This window comes from Triturus cristatus, chromosome 6, assembly GCF_964204655.1.
Source record: "Triturus cristatus chromosome 6, aTriCri1.1, whole genome shotgun sequence".
NCBI classification, from domain to species: Eukaryota; Metazoa; Chordata; class Amphibia; order Caudata; family Salamandridae; genus Triturus; species Triturus cristatus.
Window position 1 is genome coordinate 589,562,775 of NC_140589.1, and position 21,808 is coordinate 589,584,582.

At 52.9% G+C, this 21,808-nt stretch overlaps 15 non-coding genes across 15 annotated transcripts; all 15 read left to right on the forward strand.

Annotated features, from left to right (window-relative positions):
• Positions 1 to 4,458: 4,458 nt before the first annotated feature.
• Positions 4,459 to 4,649, forward strand: LOC146817445 (U2 spliceosomal RNA). Its single transcript, XR_014964810.1, has one exon. It is a non-coding gene; the product is annotated as a U2 spliceosomal RNA (small nuclear RNA).
• Positions 4,650 to 5,652: 1,003 nt separating this feature from the next.
• LOC146817446 (U2 spliceosomal RNA) lies at positions 5,653 to 5,843 on the forward strand. The gene has a single exon (XR_014964811.1). It is a non-coding gene; the product is annotated as a U2 spliceosomal RNA (small nuclear RNA).
• A 1,003-nt stretch (positions 5,844 to 6,846) lies between these two features.
• LOC146817447 (U2 spliceosomal RNA) lies at positions 6,847 to 7,037 on the forward strand. Its single transcript, XR_014964813.1, has one exon. It is a non-coding gene; the product is annotated as a U2 spliceosomal RNA (small nuclear RNA).
• Positions 7,038 to 8,056: 1,019 nt separating this feature from the next.
• On the forward strand, positions 8,057 to 8,247 carry LOC146817448 (U2 spliceosomal RNA). The gene has a single exon (XR_014964814.1). It is a non-coding gene; the product is annotated as a U2 spliceosomal RNA (small nuclear RNA).
• A 1,007-nt stretch (positions 8,248 to 9,254) lies between these two features.
• Positions 9,255 to 9,445, forward strand: LOC146817449 (U2 spliceosomal RNA). Its single transcript, XR_014964815.1, has one exon. It is a non-coding gene; the product is annotated as a U2 spliceosomal RNA (small nuclear RNA).
• A 1,011-nt stretch (positions 9,446 to 10,456) lies between these two features.
• LOC146817450 (U2 spliceosomal RNA) lies at positions 10,457 to 10,647 on the forward strand. Its single transcript, XR_014964816.1, has one exon. It is a non-coding gene; the product is annotated as a U2 spliceosomal RNA (small nuclear RNA).
• A 1,012-nt stretch (positions 10,648 to 11,659) lies between these two features.
• On the forward strand, positions 11,660 to 11,850 carry LOC146817451 (U2 spliceosomal RNA). Its single transcript, XR_014964817.1, has one exon. It is a non-coding gene; the product is annotated as a U2 spliceosomal RNA (small nuclear RNA).
• Positions 11,851 to 12,857: 1,007 nt separating this feature from the next.
• On the forward strand, positions 12,858 to 13,048 carry LOC146817452 (U2 spliceosomal RNA). Its single transcript, XR_014964818.1, has one exon. It is a non-coding gene; the product is annotated as a U2 spliceosomal RNA (small nuclear RNA).
• Positions 13,049 to 14,073: 1,025 nt separating this feature from the next.
• On the forward strand, positions 14,074 to 14,264 carry LOC146817453 (U2 spliceosomal RNA). The gene has a single exon (XR_014964819.1). It is a non-coding gene; the product is annotated as a U2 spliceosomal RNA (small nuclear RNA).
• A 1,007-nt stretch (positions 14,265 to 15,271) lies between these two features.
• LOC146817454 (U2 spliceosomal RNA) lies at positions 15,272 to 15,462 on the forward strand. The gene has a single exon (XR_014964820.1). It is a non-coding gene; the product is annotated as a U2 spliceosomal RNA (small nuclear RNA).
• Positions 15,463 to 16,468: 1,006 nt separating this feature from the next.
• On the forward strand, positions 16,469 to 16,659 carry LOC146817455 (U2 spliceosomal RNA). The gene has a single exon (XR_014964821.1). It is a non-coding gene; the product is annotated as a U2 spliceosomal RNA (small nuclear RNA).
• A 1,015-nt stretch (positions 16,660 to 17,674) lies between these two features.
• Positions 17,675 to 17,865, forward strand: LOC146817456 (U2 spliceosomal RNA). Its single transcript, XR_014964822.1, has one exon. It is a non-coding gene; the product is annotated as a U2 spliceosomal RNA (small nuclear RNA).
• Positions 17,866 to 18,873: 1,008 nt separating this feature from the next.
• Positions 18,874 to 19,064, forward strand: LOC146817457 (U2 spliceosomal RNA). Its single transcript, XR_014964824.1, has one exon. It is a non-coding gene; the product is annotated as a U2 spliceosomal RNA (small nuclear RNA).
• A 1,004-nt stretch (positions 19,065 to 20,068) lies between these two features.
• LOC146817458 (U2 spliceosomal RNA) lies at positions 20,069 to 20,259 on the forward strand. Its single transcript, XR_014964825.1, has one exon. It is a non-coding gene; the product is annotated as a U2 spliceosomal RNA (small nuclear RNA).
• A 1,005-nt stretch (positions 20,260 to 21,264) lies between these two features.
• LOC146817459 (U2 spliceosomal RNA) lies at positions 21,265 to 21,455 on the forward strand. The gene has a single exon (XR_014964826.1). It is a non-coding gene; the product is annotated as a U2 spliceosomal RNA (small nuclear RNA).
• Positions 21,456 to 21,808: the final 353 nt, after the last annotated feature.

A 21,808-nucleotide genomic window follows, 5' to 3' on the forward strand; every position in this document is an offset into this window, starting at 1 on the left:
AAAAGGACACATTCAGCAGGCTGCAATGCAAGCTGCAGCAACTTAACAAACTGGAGCTCTGAAGATGTGACATGCATGACGATTTGGAGGAAACCCAAATAGGGCTCACAGAGAAGAAGCCAAGAAAATCATCTTCCGGGCCAGAACCGAGAAATGCGACTCGTTCTTCTTCAAGAAACTTAACTCAGCCCACACACCCCTCGTAGAGGTTTGGGACTTGGGGGGGCAACCTCCAAAGTGAGAGAGCACGTCATGTGTGTCGTAACTGTCTTTTATGGCGAGCTTTACTCGCTAAAGTCGTCGGACAGATCCCAGGTGAACAGTTTCCTGGTATGCATCTCGAAGACACTGAGTCAGGAAGAGAGAGAGTACCTGAACGCGCTCTTCACCCTGGCAGAGCTGCACTTGGCCGTTACGACCTCCAAGATGGGCAAGATGCCTGGACGGTCTCCCAGTGGAACTTTATGTCGAGTTGTGGCACCTGATCGGCTGGACTTGCTGGACCGATTTATTTTTTTTTTTTTTTGAAAACTTTTATTAACCATAGTTGCATCAATTGGCAATGTACAATTCTGCGCCAGAGCATCAGGTCGGCAATGTTCGAACACATACAGTCAAATGCTTAAACACAGCCGTTTAGCCGACAACCCGGAGGTCCGGCGGCGGAGTTCAGTGTAACCTAGATAGAGGATTCAGGTGTGTACATTGCGTGTAAGCGAATCGGTGGTGCTTTTCTGATATGTGTCGCGCCGTTTCTCAGCTAAAGCGCATTGTCCGCGTGTGAGGGGGGCGCTGTGTGTCAGCCCGCTGCGCAGCATTGTCAGCTAGCTCCTAGGCTCACAGGAGGATGTGTGCTGGGTGCTGGGTTGTCCGTCAAGTGCCCTGATTTGTGGGCATCGGAGTCCCGGTGGTCCGCGTGTAGCGTGGGTTGGAGCGCGACAAGGAGATTGTAGCATAGCTCGCAAGGATGCGCGTGGCGACCGTTGCTGTGTTGGAACACATGCTCTGCTAGGGAGTGGAGCCAGTCGCCGAGCTGTTCCCCGGGTGTGCAACGTAAACTTAGGGATCGAGGCCAGGGTCGAGAACTCGGGAAGGGGCTAGAAGAAGAGGGGTGAGGGGGGGGGGGAAAGTGGAGATCCGCTTGCAGCAATGTGTGAGGAGATAGGGGCTGTCCAGCAGGACGTAGCCGGACCGCCCGGGGAGCGCGTCGAGTGGCCGGTCGCGAGGGGGGGAGTGGGGGGGGGGGGGGGGGTCATCAGTGTGCGCGCCCTCTCGGGTAGCAGCGGCGGTAAGTCCCGCGCGTGCGCCATAACACAGCGCAAGAAATATCCGACAGTAGTAGCCTGCCGCGCAGTATATGAGATGTGTCAGGGGAATAAACAGACCGAGGGGGCCGGGAGCTATTGTTTAGGTTATCCCACGTGTTCGGCAGGCCGTCTGAAAGGTGGCAAGGAGGCCATCCCAAAGGTGAGCGATGGGGTACTGCCTGAGTCCCGCAGTTTCCTCACGGAGGAGTACTGCACTTTCCGCCTGCGCCCAGTTGGCGAAGGATGCCCTCCAGTGCCTGATGTGCGGAGGGGCCGTCGCCTTCCAGTGCTTGGTGAGCAAGCGTTTGGCCGTAACAAGCCCCATGTCCCAGAAGCGCGCCTGTACTCTATTCGCTTTTGTGCGCTTGTACAGGCCCAAGATACACGCTTCCCACGTGCGTGGCAGCCGTCCATCCGCACCTGGACTTGCTGGACCGATACAAGGAAATGGTGGGTAAGGGCAATATGCCGCAATCCCTGCTTGAAGGCATGATACTTGTTTTGAACAAGCAGAAGGGAGAGAGAGAAGACCTCCTTAATGTGGACTACAGAATCCTCATGTCGGTGATGGCCAACCGCCTAAAGAAAGTGATGGCGAAGATAGTTCTACCTGGTCGGCAAATCATGGACAGGATGGCCCTGGTCCGGGTCACGATAGAGTACGTCAAAAGCCGCAAGGTTCTGATGGCCTTGGTCAGCCTGGATCAGGAAAAGATGTTCAACAGTGTTTCCCATGAGTTAATGGACTGGACACTCTGAGGTCTTCTGCACGGACGGACAGTCTATGAAAGAGCAGGAGAGGACTTGTATCGAGTTTGGAAAGGCATCAGGAGCGCAGATCAACAGTGCCAAGTCAGAAACCCTACTCTTCGGCCACTGGACCCTCACCTGAGACCCACTGCCATTCCCCATCAAGCAGGACCTCCTGAAGATCCTTGCAGTCAGGTTTGTTGGAGAAGGTGCTGAAGAGAAGACATGGGAAGAGAGACTGGCAAAGACAAAGCAGAAGCTAAGACTCTGGAGCCTCCGGAAGCTGACGAAAGAAGGGAAGTCTTTGGTCCTGCGGAACGAGACCCTGCCAGTGCTCTACTACGTCACTCAAGTGTGGCCATTGCAGACCTGTACAGCCAAGGCCATCACAAGAATGATCTACTTCATCTGGAGCTCGAAGATGGACAGAGTGAAGAGGGAGGTGATGTTCAAGACCCATGACAAGGGAGTGCCGAACATTGCCCCCATCCTGAGGGGAATCTTCAAGTGGCATTGCGTGAGGAGCACCCTGAGGACCCAAGATGAGAGCCACGCCAGCTTTCTGATGGCATGTTTCTTCCTGTTGTTAACATGGAGGCGCCTCGGATGGGCAGAATGAGTGAGCGCCGTCCCCTACAACTGGGACACCCCGTGGTTCTACCAGAAAGTGGGAAAGTTCATCAAGGAGTTTGGTCTGGAGGCTGGCGTCTCAGCCACGTGGTGTCCAAACATCGTCCAATGCCTAATATGTGTGAAGGACGTCAGTGAACCGATCAGCAACCTTGCCCTCTGCCACAGCAGACCAAATGTGGGAGAATGTTGCCTCCTAGCCCTGGACCAACAAGCTCAAAGACATCACCTGGATGGCCATCCAAGGAGGTCTGCCAGTGATACCTGTCATGAACGCAAGAGGGCTCAACCGATACAAGTCCTGCCGAGAGGGTGCACTGCGGACGAAACAACCTACCATCTCTTTTCGGGGTGTGCATACTCACAGGACGTGCTGAAGGCCCTAGGCACAGAGCCTAGGGCCTGGATACCAACATCATGCGTCACCGCTGACTCTGTGATGTACTGTCTGTTCCTAGGGACACACAAACTCGGGACCTCCAGTACTGCTGGAGGTTCCTGTGCTGCTTTAAAGATATGGTTCTGTTTTTCAGAAAACGTCTGGTAGTTGGGAAGAAGGAGACATCGACACTGTCGTGCCGAAAGATGATCCACAGTGTACTGCGTGACTGCGCTGCACTGTACGGATAAGATGAAGACAGAGTTGACAAAACATGAGGACCCAAAGGGGTCCACTTGTACACTTACACGGGGGGGCAAAAATGATCAGGCAACGAAGTAGACAATTACAACTGTGGACCCAAAGGAATCCCCCTGAACTTACCTGGGGGGGGGGTAAAGAGGGGTAACTAACCTCTTTGTCCTTTTTCAATATAACCCAGAAACCGGATGGCGACAGGGGAGAGGAGAATGCAGATGAAGACAATTGGAGTAAATGTAATTATTTGCTGTATATATTTGACGAACATGACCTTTTTCATTCAGTGGTAAAAGGTCAATGGGATAGCTTGTGCACTTGTTCTCAAGTTTCCATGGAACTTTTTTTTATTTTTATTTCCTTCTCCATCCAGACGCTGCACTTTGGAAGAGAAAAATGTCAGAAGGAGACTGCTTTTCCAGCCTCAGAGTTTCCTTCGTTTTTGGATCCATTTCACTGGGGAACGAAATGAGGAAGTTTTCCAGCAAGTCAGTAGGATCGAGGTAGAGACGGAAAGAGACGAGGAAAGGGAGGGAGGGAGGGAGGGAGGGAGGGAGGGAGAGAGGGAGGGAGGGAGAGAGAGATGGAGGGACGGAGGCAGAGAAGTGGACACTGCCCTTGGCTTCTCTGAGCAATGAAGGAAAATACAGAGTCCTTTTCCTTCTTTGCCCGCCCCGCCCGTCCCCGAACGGCCACGAACGGCCAAGCCTTATCTATAGGCCTTTGGCTACAGGGGAGCAGTGTCCCGGGTAGGCGAGGGCGAGGCGCCGGCCACTTCCTGTCGGGGAGCTGTCCAGGGCATCCTGGCCTGATTCCCAGCATCCCCCGGCTGCCAGGCTTTCCGGCCAGCCGGCTGGAAGCAGAGGACAGGAAGGGGCGGGGCATGCAAATGCTAGAAAGAGGACAACGTGGGTATGCTAAGTGACGCCTAACGAGGCGAGAGCCGTGGAGGACTCTGGGAGCCGGGAGAAGGCCCGAGGCCAGGGCCTCCTTTCTATGGGCACATGCTGAGCTCCCACTAGGAGTCAGAAAAAGAGGCGAAAGGGCCTCAAGCGACGGTGCGAGGGAAGACCCCGGTCCGGGTCAGCCAGGGAGATTGCTCCGGGAGGTGCGAATTCTGGCACCATTCTGGTTATCGCTTCTCGGCCTTTTGGCTAAGATCAAGTGTAGTATCTGTTCTTATCAGTTTAATATCTGATACGTCCTCTATCTGGGGACCATATATTAAATTGATTTTTGGAACAGGGAGATGGAATAGGAGCTTGCTCTGTCCACTCCACGCATCAACCTGGTATTGCAGTACCTCCAGGAATGGTGCACTTCCCCACCCGGGGAAAACAATGCTGTTGAAAGATAGATGAGAAAACGAAAGTAGCGCTTCACTACCAAACCCTGTAAAGTGGCGCTACTGTGTTTGCGCGAGAATAAAGCCACCCTGGTCACCGCGTCTTGCTTTATTTATTTATTTATGTCATTGATCTGCCGCAAACGCGCTTTATTTATTTATTTATATATTTTTCACGTTTTCTGGAACTTTTTTTTTATTTTTATTCCCTTCTCCATCCAGACGCTGCACTTTGGAAGAGAAAAATGTCAGAAGGAGACTGCTTTTCCAGCCTCAGAGTTTCCTTCGTTTTTGGATCCATTTCACTGGGGAACGAAATGAGGAAGTTTTCCAGCAAGTCAGTAGGATCGAGGTAGAGACGGAAAGAGACGAGGAAAGGGAGGGAGGGAGGGAGGGAGGGAGGGAGGGAGAGAGGGAGGGAGGGAGAGAGAGATGGAGGGACGGAGGCAGAGAAGTGGACACTGCCCTTGGCTTCTCTGAGCAATGAAGGAAAATACAGAGTCCTTTTCCTTCTTTGCCCGCCCCGCCCGTCCCCGAACGGCCACGAACGGCCAAGCCTTATCTATAGGCCTTTGGCTACAGGGGAGCAGTGTCCCGGGTAGGCGAGGGCGAGGCGCCGGCCACTTCCTGTCGGGGAGCTGTCCAGGGCATCCTGGCCTGATTCCCAGCATCCCCCGGCTGCCAGGCTTTCCGGCCAGCCGGCTGGAAGCAGAGGACAGGAAGGGGCGGGGCATGCAAATGCTAGAAAGAGGACAACGTGGGTATGCTAAGTGACGCCTAACGAGGCGAGAGCCGTGGAGGACTCTGGGAGCCGGGAGAAGGCCCGAGGCCAGGGCCTCCTTTCTATGGGCACATGCTGAGCTCCCACTAGGAGTCAGAAAAAGAGGCGAAAGGGCCTCAAGCGACGGTGCGAGGGAAGACCCCGGTCCGGGTCAGCCAGGGAGATTGCTCCGGGAGGTGCGAATTCTGGCACCATTCTGGTTATCGCTTCTCGGCCTTTTGGCTAAGATCAAGTGTAGTATCTGTTCTTATCAGTTTAATATCTGATACGTCCTCTATCTGGGGACCATATATTAAATTGATTTTTGGAACAGGGAGATGGAATAGGAGCTTGCTCTGTCCACTCCACGCATCAACCTGGTATTGCAGTACCTCCAGGAATGGTGCACTTCCCCACCCGGGGAAAACAATGCTGTTGAAAGATAGATGAGAAAACGAAAGTAGCGCTTCACTACCAAACCCTGTAAAGTGGCGCTACTGTGTTTGCGCGAGAATAAAGCCACCCTGGTCACCGCGTCTTGCTTTATTTATTTATTTATGTCATTGATCTGCCGCAAACGCGCTTTATTTATTTATTTATATATTTTTCACGTTTTCTGGAACTTTTTTTTTATTTTTATTCCCTTCTCCATCCAGACGCTGCACTTTGGAAGAGAAAAATGTCAGAAGGAGACTGCTTTTCCAGCCTCAGAGTTTCCTTCGTTTTTGGATCCATTTCACTGGGGAACGAAATGAGGAAGTTTTCCAGCAAGTCAGTAGGATCGAGGTAGAGACGGAAAGAGACGAGGAAAGGGAGGGAGGGAGGGAGGGAGGGAGGGAGGGAGAGAGGGAGGGAGGGAGAGAGAGATGGAGGGACGGAGGCAGAGAAGTGGACACTGCCCTTGGCTTCTCTGAGCAATGAAGGAAAATACAGAGTCCTTTTCCTTCTTTGCCCGCCCCGCCCGTCCCCGAACGGCCACGAACGGCCAAGCCTTATCTATAGGCCTTTGGCTACAGGGGAGCAGTGTCCCGGGTAGGCGAGGGCGAGGCGCCGGCCACTTCCTGTCGGGGAGCTGTCCAGGGCATCCTGGCCTGATTCCCAGCATCCCCCGGCTGCCAGGCTTTCCGGCCAGCCGGCTGGAAGCAGAGGACAGGAAGGGGCGGGGCATGCAAATGCTAGAAAGAGGACAACGTGGGTATGCTAAGTGACGCCTAACGAGGCGAGAGCCGTGGAGGACTCTGGGAGCCGGGAGAAGGCCCGAGGCCAGGGCCTCCTTTCTATGGGCACATGCTGAGCTCCCACTAGGAGTCAGAAAAAGAGGCGAAAGGGCCTCAAGCGACGGTGCGAGGGAAGACCCCGGTCCGGGTCAGCCAGGGAGATTGCTCCGGGAGGTGCGAATTCTGGCACCATTCTGGTTATCGCTTCTCGGCCTTTTGGCTAAGATCAAGTGTAGTATCTGTTCTTATCAGTTTAATATCTGATACGTCCTCTATCTGGGGACCATATATTAAATTGATTTTTGGAACAGGGAGATGGAATAGGAGCTTGCTCTGTCCACTCCACGCATCAACCTGGTATTGCAGTACCTCCAGGAATGGTGCACTTCCCCACCCGGGGAAAACAATGCTGTTGAAAGATAGATGAGAAAACGAAAGTAGCGCTTCACTACCAAACCCTGTAAAGTGGCGCTACTGTGTTTGCGCGAGAATAAAGCCACCCTGGTCACCGCGTCTTGCTTTATTTATTTATTTATGTCATTGATCTGCCGCAAACGCGCTTTATTTATTTATTTATATATTTTTCACGTTTTCTGGAACTTTTTTTTTATTTTTATTCCCTTCTCCATCCAGACGCTGCACTTTGGAAGAGAAAAATGTCAGAAGGAGACTGCTTTTCCAGCCTCAGAGTTTCCTTCGTTTTTGGATCCATTTCACTGGGGAACGAAATGAGGAAGTTTTCCAGCAAGTCAGTAGGATAGAGGTAGAGACGGAAAGAGACGAGGAAAGGGAGGGAGGGAGGGAGGGAGGGAGGGAGAGAGGGAGGGAGGGAGGGAGAGAGGGAGGGAGGGAGAGAGAGATGGAGGGACGGAGGCAGAGAAGTGGACACTGCCCTTGGCTTCTCTGAGCAATGAAGGAAAATACAGAGTCCTTTTCCTTCTTTGCCCGCCCCGCCCGTCCCCGAACGGCCACGAACGGCCAAGCCTTATCTATAGGCCTTTGGCTACAGGGGAGCAGTGTCCCGGGTAGGCGAGGGCGAGGCGCCGGCCACTTCCTGTCGGGGAGCTGTCCAGGGCATCCTGGCCTGATTCCCAGCATCCCCCGGCTGCCAGGCTTTCCGGCCAGCCGGCTGGAAGCAGAGGACAGGAAGGGGCGGGGCATGCAAATGCTAGAAAGAGGACAACGTGGGTATGCTAAGTGACGCCTAACGAGGCGAGAGCCGTGGAGGACTCTGGGAGCCGGGAGAAGGCCCGAGGCCAGGGCCTCCTTTCTATGGGCACATGCTGAGCTCCCACTAGGAGTCAGAAAAAGAGGCGAAAGGGCCTCAAGCGACGGTGCGAGGGAAGACCCCGGTCCGGGTCAGCCAGGGAGATTGCTCCGGGAGGTGCGAATTCTGGCACCATTCTGGTTATCGCTTCTCGGCCTTTTGGCTAAGATCAAGTGTAGTATCTGTTCTTATCAGTTTAATATCTGATACGTCCTCTATCTGGGGACCATATATTAAATTGATTTTTGGAACAGGGAGATGGAATAGGAGCTTGCTCTGTCCACTCCACGCATCAACCTGGTATTGCAGTACCTCCAGGAATGGTGCACTTCCCCACCCGGGGAAAACAATGCTGTTGAAAGATAGATGAGAAAACGAAAGTAGCGCTTCACTACCAAACCCTGTAAAGTGGCGCTACTGTGTTTGCGCGAGAATAAAGCCACCCTGGTCACCGCGTCTTGCTTTATTTATTTATTTATGTCATTGATCTGCCGCAAACGCGCTTTATTTATTTATTTATATATTTTTCACGTTTTCTGGAACTTTTTTTTTATTTTTATTCCCTTCTCCATCCAGACGCTGCACTTTGGAAGAGAAAAATGTCAGAAGGAGACTGCTTTTCCAGCCTCAGAGTTTCCTTCGTTTTTGGATCCATTTCACTGGGGAACGAAATGAGGAAGTTTTCCAGCAAGTCAGTAGGATCGAGGTAGAGACGGAAAGAGACGAGGAAAGGGAGGGAGGGAGGGAGGGAGGGAGGGAGGGAGGGAGAGAGGGAGGGAGGGAGAGAGAGATGGAGGGACGGAGGCAGAGAAGTGGACACTGCCCTTGGCTTCTCTGAGCAATGAAGGAAAATACAGAGTCCTTTTCCTTCTTTGCCCGCCCCGCCCGTCCCCGAACGGCCACGAACGGCCAAGCCTTATCTATAGGCCTTTGGCTACAGGGGAGCAGTGTCCCGGGTAGGCGAGGGCGAGGCGCCGGCCACTTCCTGTCGGGGAGCTGTCCAGGGCATCCTGGCCTGATTCCCAGCATCCCCCGGCTGCCAGGCTTTCCGGCCAGCCGGCTGGAAGCAGAGGACAGGAAGGGGCGGGGCATGCAAATGCTAGAAAGAGGACAACGTGGGTATGCTAAGTGACGCCTAACGAGGCGAGAGCCGTGGAGGACTCTGGGAGCCGGGAGAAGGCCCGAGGCCAGGGCCTCCTTTCTATGGGCACATGCTGAGCTCCCACTAGGAGTCAGAAAAAGAGGCGAAAGGGCCTCAAGCGACGGTGCGAGGGAAGACCCCGGTCCGGGTCAGCCAGGGAGATTGCTCCGGGAGGTGCGAATTCTGGCACCATTCTGGTTATCGCTTCTCGGCCTTTTGGCTAAGATCAAGTGTAGTATCTGTTCTTATCAGTTTAATATCTGATACGTCCTCTATCTGGGGACCATATATTAAATTGATTTTTGGAACAGGGAGATGGAATAGGAGCTTGCTCTGTCCACTCCACGCATCAACCTGGTATTGCAGTACCTCCAGGAATGGTGCACTTCCCCACCCGGGGAAAACAATGCTGTTGAAAGATAGATGAGAAAACGAAAGTAGCGCTTCACTACCAAACCCTGTAAAGTGGCGCTACTGTGTTTGCGCGAGAATAAAGCCACCCTGGTCACCGCGTCTTGCTTTATTTATTTATTTATGTCATTGATCTGCCGCAAACGCGCTTTATTTATTTATTTATATATTTTTCACGTTTTCTGGAACTTTTTTTTTATTTTTATTCCCTTCTCCATCCAGACGCTGCACTTTGGAAGAGAAAAATGTCAGAAGGAGACTGCTTTTCCAGCCTCAGAGTTTCCTTCGTTTTTGGATCCATTTCACTGGGGAACGAAATGAGGAAGTTTTCCAGCAAGTCAGTAGGATCGAGGTAGAGACGGAAAGAGACGAGGAAAGGGAGGGAGGGAGGGAGGGAGGGAGGGAGGGAGGGAGGGAGAGAGGGAGGGAGGGAGAGAGAGATGGAGGGACGGAGGCAGAGAAGTGGACACTGCCCTTGGCTTCTCTGAGCAATGAAGGAAAATACAGAGTCCTTTTCCTTCTTTGCCCGCCCCGCCCGTCCCCGAACGGCCACGAACGGCCAAGCCTTATCTATAGGCCTTTGGCTACAGGGGAGCAGTGTCCCGGGTAGGCGAGGGCGAGGCGCCGGCCACTTCCTGTCGGGGAGCTGTCCAGGGCATCCTGGCCTGATTCCCAGCATCCCCCGGCTGCCAGGCTTTCCGGCCAGCCGGCTGGAAGCAGAGGACAGGAAGGGGCGGGGCATGCAAATGCTAGAAAGAGGACAACGTGGGTATGCTAAGTGACGCCTAACGAGGCGAGAGCCGTGGAGGACTCTGGGAGCCGGGAGAAGGCCCGAGGCCAGGGCCTCCTTTCTATGGGCACATGCTGAGCTCCCACTAGGAGTCAGAAAAAGAGGCGAAAGGGCCTCAAGCGACGGTGCGAGGGAAGACCCCGGTCCGGGTCAGCCAGGGAGATTGCTCCGGGAGGTGCGAATTCTGGCACCATTCTGGTTATCGCTTCTCGGCCTTTTGGCTAAGATCAAGTGTAGTATCTGTTCTTATCAGTTTAATATCTGATACGTCCTCTATCTGGGGACCATATATTAAATTGATTTTTGGAACAGGGAGATGGAATAGGAGCTTGCTCTGTCCACTCCACGCATCAACCTGGTATTGCAGTACCTCCAGGAATGGTGCACTTCCCCACCCGGGGAAAACAATGCTGTTGAAAGATAGATGAGAAAACGAAAGTAGCGCTTCACTACCAAACCCTGTAAAGTGGCGCTACTGTGTTTGCGCGAGAATAAAGCCACCCTGGTCACCGCGTCTTGCTTTATTTATTTATTTATGTCATTGATCTGCCGCAAACGCGCTTTATTTATTTATTTATATATTTTTCACGTTTTCTGGAACTTTTTTTTTATTTTTATTCCCTTCTCCATCCAGACGCTGCACTTTGGAAGAGAAAAATGTCAGAAGGAGACTGCTTTTCCAGCCTCAGAGTTTCCTTCGTTTTTGGATCCATTTCACTGGGGAACGAAATGAGGAAGTTTTCCAGCAAGTCAGTAGGATCGAGGTAGAGACGGAAAGAGACGAGGAAAGGGAGGGAGGGAGGGAGGGAGGGAGGGAGGGAGGGAGGAGAGGAGGGAGAGAGAGGGAGAGAGAGTGGAGGGACGGAGGCAGAGAAGTGGACACTGCCCTTGGCTTCTCTGAGCAATGAAGGAAAATACAGAGTCCTTTTCCTTCTTTGCCCGCCCCGCCCGTCCCCGAACGGCCACGAACGGCCAAGCCTTATCTATAGGCCTTTGGCTACAGGGGAGCAGTGTCCCGGGTAGGCGAGGGCGAGGCGCCGGCCACTTCCTGTCGGGGAGCTGTCCAGGGCATCCTGGCCTGATTCCCAGCATCCCCCGGCTGCCAGGCTTTCCGGCCAGCCGGCTGGAAGCAGAGGACAGGAAGGGGCGGGGCATGCAAATGCTAGAAAGAGGACAACGTGGGTATGCTAAGTGACGCCTAACGAGGCGAGAGCCGTGGAGGACTCTGGGAGCCGGGAGAAGGCCCGAGGCCAGGGCCTCCTTTCTATGGGCACATGCTGAGCTCCCACTAGGAGTCAGAAAAAGAGGCGAAAGGGCCTCAAGCGACGGTGCGAGGGAAGACCCCGGTCCGGGTCAGCCAGGGAGATTGCTCCGGGAGGTGCGAATTCTGGCACCATTCTGGTTATCGCTTCTCGGCCTTTTGGCTAAGATCAAGTGTAGTATCTGTTCTTATCAGTTTAATATCTGATACGTCCTCTATCTGGGGACCATATATTAAATTGATTTTTGGAACAGGGAGATGGAATAGGAGCTTGCTCTGTCCACTCCACGCATCAACCTGGTATTGCAGTACCTCCAGGAATGGTGCACTTCCCCACCCGGGGAAAACAATGCTGTTGAAAGATAGATGAGAAAACGAAAGTAGCGCTTCACTACCAAACCCTGTAAAGTGGCGCTACTGTGTTTGCGCGAGAATAAAGCCACCCTGGTCACCGCGTCTTGCTTTATTTATTTATTTATGTCATTGATCTGCCGCAAACGCGCTTTATTTATTTATTTATATATTTTTCACGTTTTCTGGAACTTTTTTTTTATTTTTATTCCCTTCTCCATCCAGACGCTGCACTTTGGAAGAGAAAAATGTCAGAAGGAGACTGCTTTTCCAGCCTCAGAGTTTCCTTCGTTTTTGGATCCATTTCACTGGGGAACGAAATGAGGAAGTTTTCCAGCAAGTCAGTAGGATCGAGGTAGAGACGGAAAGAGACGAGGAAAGGGAGGGAGGGAGGGAGGGAGGGAGGGAGGGAGGGAGAGAGGGAGGGAGGGAGAGAGAGATGGAGGGACGGAGGCAGAGAAGTGGACACTGCCCTTGGCTTCTCTGAGCAATGAAGGAAAATACAGAGTCCTTTTCCTTCTTTGCCCGCCCCGCCCGTCCCCGAACGGCCACGAACGGCCAAGCCTTATCTATAGGCCTTTGGCTACAGGGGAGCAGTGTCCCGGGTAGGCGAGGGCGAGGCGCCGGCCACTTCCTGTCGGGGAGCTGTCCAGGGCATCCTGGCCTGATTCCCAGCATCCCCCGGCTGCCAGGCTTTCCGGCCAGCCGGCTGGAAGCAGAGGACAGGAAGGGGCGGGGCATGCAAATGCTAGAAAGAGGACAACGTGGGTATGCTAAGTGACGCCTAACGAGGCGAGAGCCGTGGAGGACTCTGGGAGCCGGGAGAAGGCCCGAGGCCAGGGCCTCCTTTCTATGGGCACATGCTGAGCTCCCACTAGGAGTCAGAAAAAGAGGCGAAAGGGCCTCAAGCGACGGTGCGAGGGAAGACCCCGGTCCGGGTCAGCCAGGGAGATTGCTCCGGGAGGTGCGAATTCTGGCACCATTCTGGTTATCGCTTCTCGGCCTTTTGGCTAAGATCAAGTGTAGTATCTGTTCTTATCAGTTTAATATCTGATACGTCCTCTATCTGGGGACCATATATTAAATTGATTTTTGGAACAGGGAGATGGAATAGGAGCTTGCTCTGTCCACTCCACGCATCAACCTGGTATTGCAGTACCTCCAGGAATGGTGCACTTCCCCACCCGGGGAAAACAATGCTGTTGAAAGATAGATGAGAAAACGAAAGTAGCGCTTCACTACCAAACCCTGTACCTGTAAAGTGGCGCTACTGTGTTTGCGCGAGAATAAAGCCACCCTGGTCACCGCGTCTTGCTTTATTTATTTATTTATGTCATTGATCTGCCGCAAACGCGCTTTATTTATTTATTTATATATTTTTCACGTTTTCTGGAACTTTTTTTTTATTTTTATTCCCTTCTCCATCCAGACGCTGCACTTTGGAAGAGAAAAATGTCAGAAGGAGACTGCTTTTCCAGCCTCAGAGTTTCCTTCGTTTTTGGATCCATTTCACTGGGGAACGAAATGAGGAAGTTTTCCAGCAAGTCAGTAGGATAGAGGTAGAGACGGAAAGAGACGAGGAAAGGGAGGGAGGGAGGGAGGGAGGGAGGGAGAGAGGGAGGGAGGGAGGGAGAGAGGGAGGGAGGGAGAGAGAGATGGAGGGACGGAGGCAGAGAAGTGGACACTGCCCTTGGCTTCTCTGAGCAATGAAGGAAAATACAGAGTCCTTTTCCTTCTTTGCCCGCCCCGCCCGTCCCCGAACGGCCACGAACGGCCAAGCCTTATCTATAGGCCTTTGGCTACAGGGGAGCAGTGTCCCGGGTAGGCGAGGGCGAGGCGCCGGCCACTTCCTGTCGGGGAGCTGTCCAGGGCATCCTGGCCTGATTCCCAGCATCCCCCGGCTGCCAGGCTTTCCGGCCAGCCGGCTGGAAGCAGAGGACAGGAAGGGGCGGGGCATGCAAATGCTAGAAAGAGGACAACGTGGGTATGCTAAGTGACGCCTAACGAGGCGAGAGCCGTGGAGGACTCTGGGAGCCGGGAGAAGGCCCGAGGCCAGGGCCTCCTTTCTATGGGCACATGCTGAGCTCCCACTAGGAGTCAGAAAAAGAGGCGAAAGGGCCTCAAGCGACGGTGCGAGGGAAGACCCCGGTCCGGGTCAGCCAGGGAGATTGCTCCGGGAGGTGCGAATTCTGGCACCATTCTGGTTATCGCTTCTCGGCCTTTTGGCTAAGATCAAGTGTAGTATCTGTTCTTATCAGTTTAATATCTGATACGTCCTCTATCTGGGGACCATATATTAAATTGATTTTTGGAACAGGGAGATGGAATAGGAGCTTGCTCTGTCCACTCCACGCATCAACCTGGTATTGCAGTACCTCCAGGAATGGTGCACTTCCCCACCCGGGGAAAACAATGCTGTTGAAAGATAGATGAGAAAACGAAAGTAGCGCTTCACTACCAAACCCTGTAAAGTGGCGCTACTGTGTTTGCGCGAGAATAAAGCCACCCTGGTCACCGCGTCTTGCTTTATTTATTTATTTATGTCATTGATCTGCCGCAAACGCGCTTTATTTATTTATTTATATATTTTTCACGTTTTCTGGAACTTTTTTTTTATTTTTATTCCCTTCTCCATCCAGACGCTGCACTTTGGAAGAGAAAAATGTCAGAAGGAGACTGCTTTTCCAGCCTCAGAGTTTCCTTCGTTTTTGGATCCATTTCACTGGGGAACGAAATGAGGAAGTTTTCCAGCAAGTCAGTAGGATCGAGGTAGAGACGGAAAGAGACGAGGAAAGGGAGGGAGGGAGGGAGGGAGGGAGGGAGGGAGGGAGAGAGGGAGGGAGGGAGAGAGAGATGGAGGGACGGAGGCAGAGAAGTGGACACTGCCCTTGGCTTCTCTGAGCAATGAAGGAAAATACAGAGTCCTTTTCCTTCTTTGCCCGCCCCGCCCGTCCCCGAACGGCCACGAACGGCCAAGCCTTATCTATAGGCCTTTGGCTACAGGGGAGCAGTGTCCCGGGTAGGCGAGGGCGAGGCGCCGGCCACTTCCTGTCGGGGAGCTGTCCAGGGCATCCTGGCCTGATTCCCAGCATCCCCCGGCTGCCAGGCTTTCCGGCCAGCCGGCTGGAAGCAGAGGACAGGAAGGGGCGGGGCATGCAAATGCTAGAAAGAGGACAACGTGGGTATGCTAAGTGACGCCTAACGAGGCGAGAGCCGTGGAGGACTCTGGGAGCCGGGAGAAGGCCCGAGGCCAGGGCCTCCTTTCTATGGGCACATGCTGAGCTCCCACTAGGAGTCAGAAAAAGAGGCGAAAGGGCCTCAAGCGACGGTGCGAGGGAAGACCCCGGTCCGGGTCAGCCAGGGAGATTGCTCCGGGAGGTGCGAATTCTGGCACCATTCTGGTTATCGCTTCTCGGCCTTTTGGCTAAGATCAAGTGTAGTATCTGTTCTTATCAGTTTAATATCTGATACGTCCTCTATCTGGGGACCATATATTAAATTGATTTTTGGAACAGGGAGATGGAATAGGAGCTTGCTCTGTCCACTCCACGCATCAACCTGGTATTGCAGTACCTCCAGGAATGGTGCACTTCCCCACCCGGGGAAAACAATGCTGTTGAAAGATAGATGAGAAAACGAAAGTAGCGCTTCACTACCAAACCCTGTAAAGTGGCGCTACTGTGTTTGCGCGAGAATAAAGCCACCCTGGTCACCGCGTCTTGCTTTATTTATTTATTTATGTCATTGATCTGCCGCAAACGCGCTTTATTTATTTATTTATATATTTTTCACGTTTTCTGGAACTTTTTTTTTATTTTTATTCCCTTCTCCATCCAGACGCTGCACTTTGGAAGAGAAAAATGTCAGAAGGAGACTGCTTTTCCAGCCTCAGAGTTTCCTTCGTTTTTGGATCCATTTCACTGGGGAACGAAATGAGGAAGTTTTCCAGCAAGTCAGTAGGATCGAGGTAGAGACGGAAAGAGACGAGGAAAGGGAGGGAGGGAGGGAGGGAGGGAGGGAGGGAGGGAGAGAGGAGGGAGGGAGAGAGAGATGGAGGGACGGAGGCAGAGAAGTGGACACTGCCCTTGGCTTCTCTGAGCAATGAAGGAAAATACAGAGTCCTTTTCCTTCTTTGCCCGCCCCGCCCGTCCCCGAACGGCCACGAACGGCCAAGCCTTATCTATAGGCCTTTGGCTACAGGGGAGCAGTGTCCCGGGTAGGCGAGGGCGAGGCGCCGGCCACTTCCTGTCGGGGAGCTGTCCAGGGCATCCTGGCCTGATTCCCAGCATCCCCCGGCTGCCAGGCTTTCCGGCCAGCCGGCTGGAAGCAGAGGACAGGAAGGGGCGGGGCATGCAAATGCTAGAAAGAGGACAACGTGGGTATGCTAAGTGACGCCTAACGAGGCGAGAGCCGTGGAGGACTCTGGGAGCCGGGAGAAGGCCCGAGGCCAGGGCCTCCTTTCTATGGGCACATGCTGAGCTCCCACTAGGAGTCAGAAAAAGAGGCGAAAGGGCCTCAAGCGACGGTGCGAGGGAAGACCCCGGTCCGGGTCAGCCAGGGAGATTGCTCCGGGAGGTGCGAATTCTGGCACCATTCTGGTTATCGCTTCTCGGCCTTTTGGCTAAGATCAAGTGTAGTATCTGTTCTTATCAGTTTAATATCTGATACGTCCTCTATCTGGGGACCATATATTAAATTGATTTTTGGAACAGGGAGATGGAATAGGAGCTTGCTCTGTCCACTCCACGCATCAACCTGGTATTGCAGTACCTCCAGGAATGGTGCACTTCCCCACCCGGGGAAAACAATGCTGTTGAAAGATAGATGAGAAAACGAAAGTAGCGCTTCACTACCAAACCCTGTAAAGTGGCGCTACTGTGTTTGCGCGAGAATAAAGCCACCCTGGTCACCGCGTCTTGCTTTATTTATTTATTTATGTCATTGATCTGCCGCAAACGCGCTTTATTTATTTATTTATATATTTTTCACGTTTTCTGGAACTTTTTTTTTATTTTTATTCCCTTCTCCATCCAGACGCTGCACTTTGGAAGAGAAAAATGTCAGAAGGAGACTGCTTTTCCAGCCTCAGAGTTTCCTTCGTTTTTGGATCCATTTCACTGGGGAACGAAATGAGGAAGTTTTCCAGCAAGTCAGTAGGATCGAGGTAGAGACGGAAAGAGACGAGGAAAGGGAGGGAGGGAGGGAGGGAGGGAGGGAGGGAGGGAGGGAGGGAGAGAGGGAGGGAGGGAGAGAGAGATGGAGGGACGGAGGCAGAGAAGTGGACACTGCCCTTGGCTTCTCTGAGCAATGAAGGAAAATACAGAGTCCTTTTCCTTCTTTGCCCGCCCCGCCCGTCCCCGAACGGCCACGAACGGCCAAGCCTTATCTATAGGCCTTTGGCTACAGGGGAGCAGTGTCCCGGGTAGGCGAGGGCGAGGCGCCGGCCACTTCCTGTCGGGGAGCTGTCCAGGGCATCCTGGCCTGATTCCCAGCATCCCCCGGCTGCCAGGCTTTCCGGCCAGCCGGCTGGAAGCAGAGGACAGGAAGGGGCGGGGCATGCAAATGCTAGAAAGAGGACAACGTGGGTATGCTAAGTGACGCCTAACGAGGCGAGAGCCGTGGAGGACTCTGGGAGCCGGGAGAAGGCCCGAGGCCAGGGCCTCCTTTCTATGGGCACATGCTGAGCTCCCACTAGGAGTCAGAAAAAGAGGCGAAAGGGCCTCAAGCGACGGTGCGAGGGAAGACCCCGGTCCGGGTCAGCCAGGGAGATTGCTCCGGGAGGTGCGAATTCTGGCACCATTCTGGTTATCGCTTCTCGGCCTTTTGGCTAAGATCAAGTGTAGTATCTGTTCTTATCAGTTTAATATCTGATACGTCCTCTATCTGGGGACCATATATTAAATTGATTTTTGGAACAGGGAGATGGAATAGGAGCTTGCTCTGTCCACTCCACGCATCAACCTGGTATTGCAGTACCTCCAGGAATGGTGCACTTCCCCACCCGGGGAAAACAATGCTGTTGAAAGATAGATGAGAAAACGAAAGTAGCGCTTCACTACCAAACCCTGTAAAGTGGCGCTACTGTGTTTGCGCGAGAATAAAGCCACCCTGGTCACCGCGTCTTGCTTTATTTATTTATTTATGTCATTGATCTGCCGCAAACGCGCTTTATTTATTTATTTATATATTTTTCACGTTTTCTGGAACTTTTTTTTTATTTTTATTCCCTTCTCCATCCAGACGCTGCACTTTGGAAGAGAAAAATGTCAGAAGGAGACTGCTTTTCCAGCCTCAGAGTTTCCTTCGTTTTTGGATCCATTTCACTGGGGAACGAAATGAGGAAGTTTTCCAGCAAGTCAGTAGGATCGAGGTAGAGACGGAAAGAGACGAGGAAAGGGAGGGAGGGAGGGAGGGAGGGAGGGAGGGAGGGAGGAGAGGGAGGGAGGGAGAGAGAGATGGAGGGACGGAGGCAGAGAAGTGGACACTGCCCTTGGCTTCTCTGAGCAATGAAGGAAAATACAGAGTCCTTTTCCTTCTTTGCCCGCCCCGCCCGTCCCCGAACGGCCACGAACGGCCAAGCCTTATCTATAGGCCTTTGGCTACAGGGGAGCAGTGTCCCGGGTAGGCGAGGGCGAGGCGCCGGCCACTTCCTGTCGGGGAGCTGTCCAGGGCATCCTGGCCTGATTCCCAGCATCCCCCGGCTGCCAGGCTTTCCGGCCAGCCGGCTGGAAGCAGAGGACAGGAAGGGGCGGGGCATGCAAATGCTAGAAAGAGGACAACGTGGGTATGCTAAGTGACGCCTAACGAGGCGAGAGCCGTGGAGGACTCTGGGAGCCGGGAGAAGGCCCGAGGCCAGGGCCTCCTTTCTATGGGCACATGCTGAGCTCCCACTAGGAGTCAGAAAAAGAGGCGAAAGGGCCTCAAGCGACGGTGCGAGGGAAGACCCCGGTCCGGGTCAGCCAGGGAGATTGCTCCGGGAGGTGCGAATTCTGGCACCATTCTGGTTATCGCTTCTCGGCCTTTTGGCTAAGATCAAGTGTAGTATCTGTTCTTATCAGTTTAATATCTGATACGTCCTCTATCTGGGGACCATATATTAAATTGATTTTTGGAACAGGGAGATGGAATAGGAGCTTGCTCTGTCCACTCCACGCATCAACCTGGTATTGCAGTACCTCCAGGAATGGTGCACTTCCCCACCCGGGGAAAACAATGCTGTTGAAAGATAGATGAGAAAACGAAAGTAGCGCTTCACTACCAAACCCTGTAAAGTGGCGCTACTGTGTTTGCGCGAGAATAAAGCCACCCTGGTCACCGCGTCTTGCTTTATTTATTTATTTATGTCATTGATCTGCCGCAAACGCGCTTTATTTATTTATTTATATATTTTTCACGTTTTCTGGAACTTTTTTTTTATTTTTATTCCCTTCTCCATCCAGACGCTGCACTTTGGAAGAGAAAAATGTCAGAAGGAGACTGCTTTTCCAGCCTCAGAGTTTCCTTCGTTTTTGGATCCATTTCACTGGGGAACGAAATGAGGAAGTTTTCCAGCAAGTCAGTAGGATCGAGGTAGAGACGGAAAGAGACGAGGAAAGGGAGGGAGGGAGGGAGGGAGGGAGGGAGGGAGGAGAGGGAGGGAGGGAGAGAGAGATGGAGGGACGGAGGCAGAGAAGTGGACACTGCCCTTGGCTTCTCTGAGCAATGAAGGAAAATACAGAGTCCTTTTCCTTCTTTGCCCGCCCCGCCCGTCCCCGAACGGCCACGAACGGCCAAGCCTTATCTATAGGCCTTTGGCTACAGGGGAGCAGTGTCCCGGGTAGGCGAGGGCGAGGCGCCGGCCACTTCCTGTCGGGGAGCTGTCCAGGGCATCCTGGCCTGATTCCCAGCATCCCCCGGCTGCCAGGCTTTCCGGCCAGCCGGCTGGAAGCAGAGGACAGGAAGGGGCGGGGCATGCAAATGCTAGAAAGAGGACAACGTGGGTATGCTAAGTGACGCCTAACGAGGCGAGAGCCGTGGAGGACTCTGGGAGCCGGGAGAAGGCCCGAGGCCAGGGCCTCCTTTCTATGGGCACATGCTGAGCTCCCACTAGGAGTCAGAAAAAGAGGCGAAAGGGCCTCAAGCGACGGTGCGAGGGAAGACCCCGGTCCGGGTCAGCCAGGGAGATTGCTCCGGGAGGTGCGAATTCTGGCACCATTCTGGTTATCGCTTCTCGGCCTTTTGGCTAAGATCAAGTGTAGTATCTGTTCTTATCAGTTTAATATCTGATACGTCCTCTATCTGGGGACCATATATTAAATTGATTTTTGGAACAGGGAGATGGAATAGGAGCTTGCTCTGTCCACTCCACGCATCAACCTGGTATTGCAGTACCTCCAGGAATGGTGCACTTCCCCACCCGGGGAAAACAATGCTGTTGAAAGATAGATGAGAAAACGAAAGTAGCGCTTCACTACCAAACCCTGTAAAGTGGCGCTACTGTGTTTGCGCGAGAATAAAGCCACCCTGGTCACCGCGTCTTGCTTTATTTATTTATTTATGTCATTGATCTGCCGCAAACGCGCTTTATTTATTTATTTATATATTTTTCACGTTTTCTGGAACTTTTTTTTTATTTTTATTCCCTTCTCCATCCAGACGCTGCACTTTGGAAGAGAAAAATGTCAGAAGGAGACTGCTTTTCCAGCCTCAGAGTTTCCTTCGTTTTTGGATCCATTTCACTGGGGAACGAAATGAGGAAGTTTTCCAGCAAGTCAGTAGGATCGAGGTAGAGACGGAAAGAGACGAGGAAAGGGAGGGAGGGAGGGAGGGAGGGAGGGAGGGAGGGAGAGGGAGGGAGGGAGAGAGAGATGGAGGGACGGAGGCAGAGAAGTGGACACTGCCCTTGGCTTCTCTGAGCAATGAAGGAAAATACAGAGTCCTTTTCCTTCTTTGCCCGCCCCGCCCGTCCCCGAACGGCCACGAACGGCCAAGCCTTATCTATAGGCCTTTGGCTACAGGGGAGCAGTGTCCCGGGTAGGCGAGGGCGAGGCGCCGGCCACTTCCTGTCGGGGAGCTGTCCAGGGCATCCTGGCCTGATTCCCAGCATCCCCCGGCTGCCAGGCTTTCCGGCCAGCCGGCTGGAAGCAGAGGACAGGAAGGGGCGGGGCATGCAAATGCTAGAAAGAGGACAACGTGGGTATGCTAAGTGACGCCTAACGAGGCGAGAGCCGTGGAGGACTCTGGGAGCCGGGAGAAGGCCCGAGGCCAGGGCCTCCTTTCTATGGGCACATGCTGAGCTCCCACTAGGAGTCAGAAAAAGAGGCGAAAGGGCCTCAAGCGACGGTGCGAGGGAAGACCCCGGTCCGGGTCAGCCAGGGAGATTGCTCCGGGAGGTGCGAATTCTGGCACCATTCTGGTTATCGCTTCTCGGCCTTTTGGCTAAGATCAAGTGTAGTATCTGTTCTTATCAGTTTAATATCTGATACGTCCTCTATCTGGGGACCATATATTAAATTGATTTTTGGAACAGGGAGATGGAATAGGAGCTTGCTCTGTCCACTCCACGCATCAACCTGGTATTGCAGTACCTCCAGGAATGGTGCACTTCCCCACCCGGGGAAAACAATGCTGTTGAAAGATAGATGAGAAAACGAAAGTAGCGCTTCACTACCAAACCCTGTAAAGTGGCGCTACTGTGTTTGCGCGAGAATAAAGCCACCCTGGTCACCGCGTCTTGCTTTATTTATTTATTTATGTCATTGATCTGCCGCAAACGCGCTTTATTTATTTATTTATATATTTTTCACGTTTTCTGGAACTTTTTTTTTATTTTTATTCCCTTCTCCATCCAGACGCTGCACTTTGGAAGAGAAAAATGTCAGAAGGAGACTGCTTTTCCAGCCTCAGAGTTTCCTTCGTTTTTGGATCCATTTCACTGGGGAACGAAATGAGGAAGTTTTCCA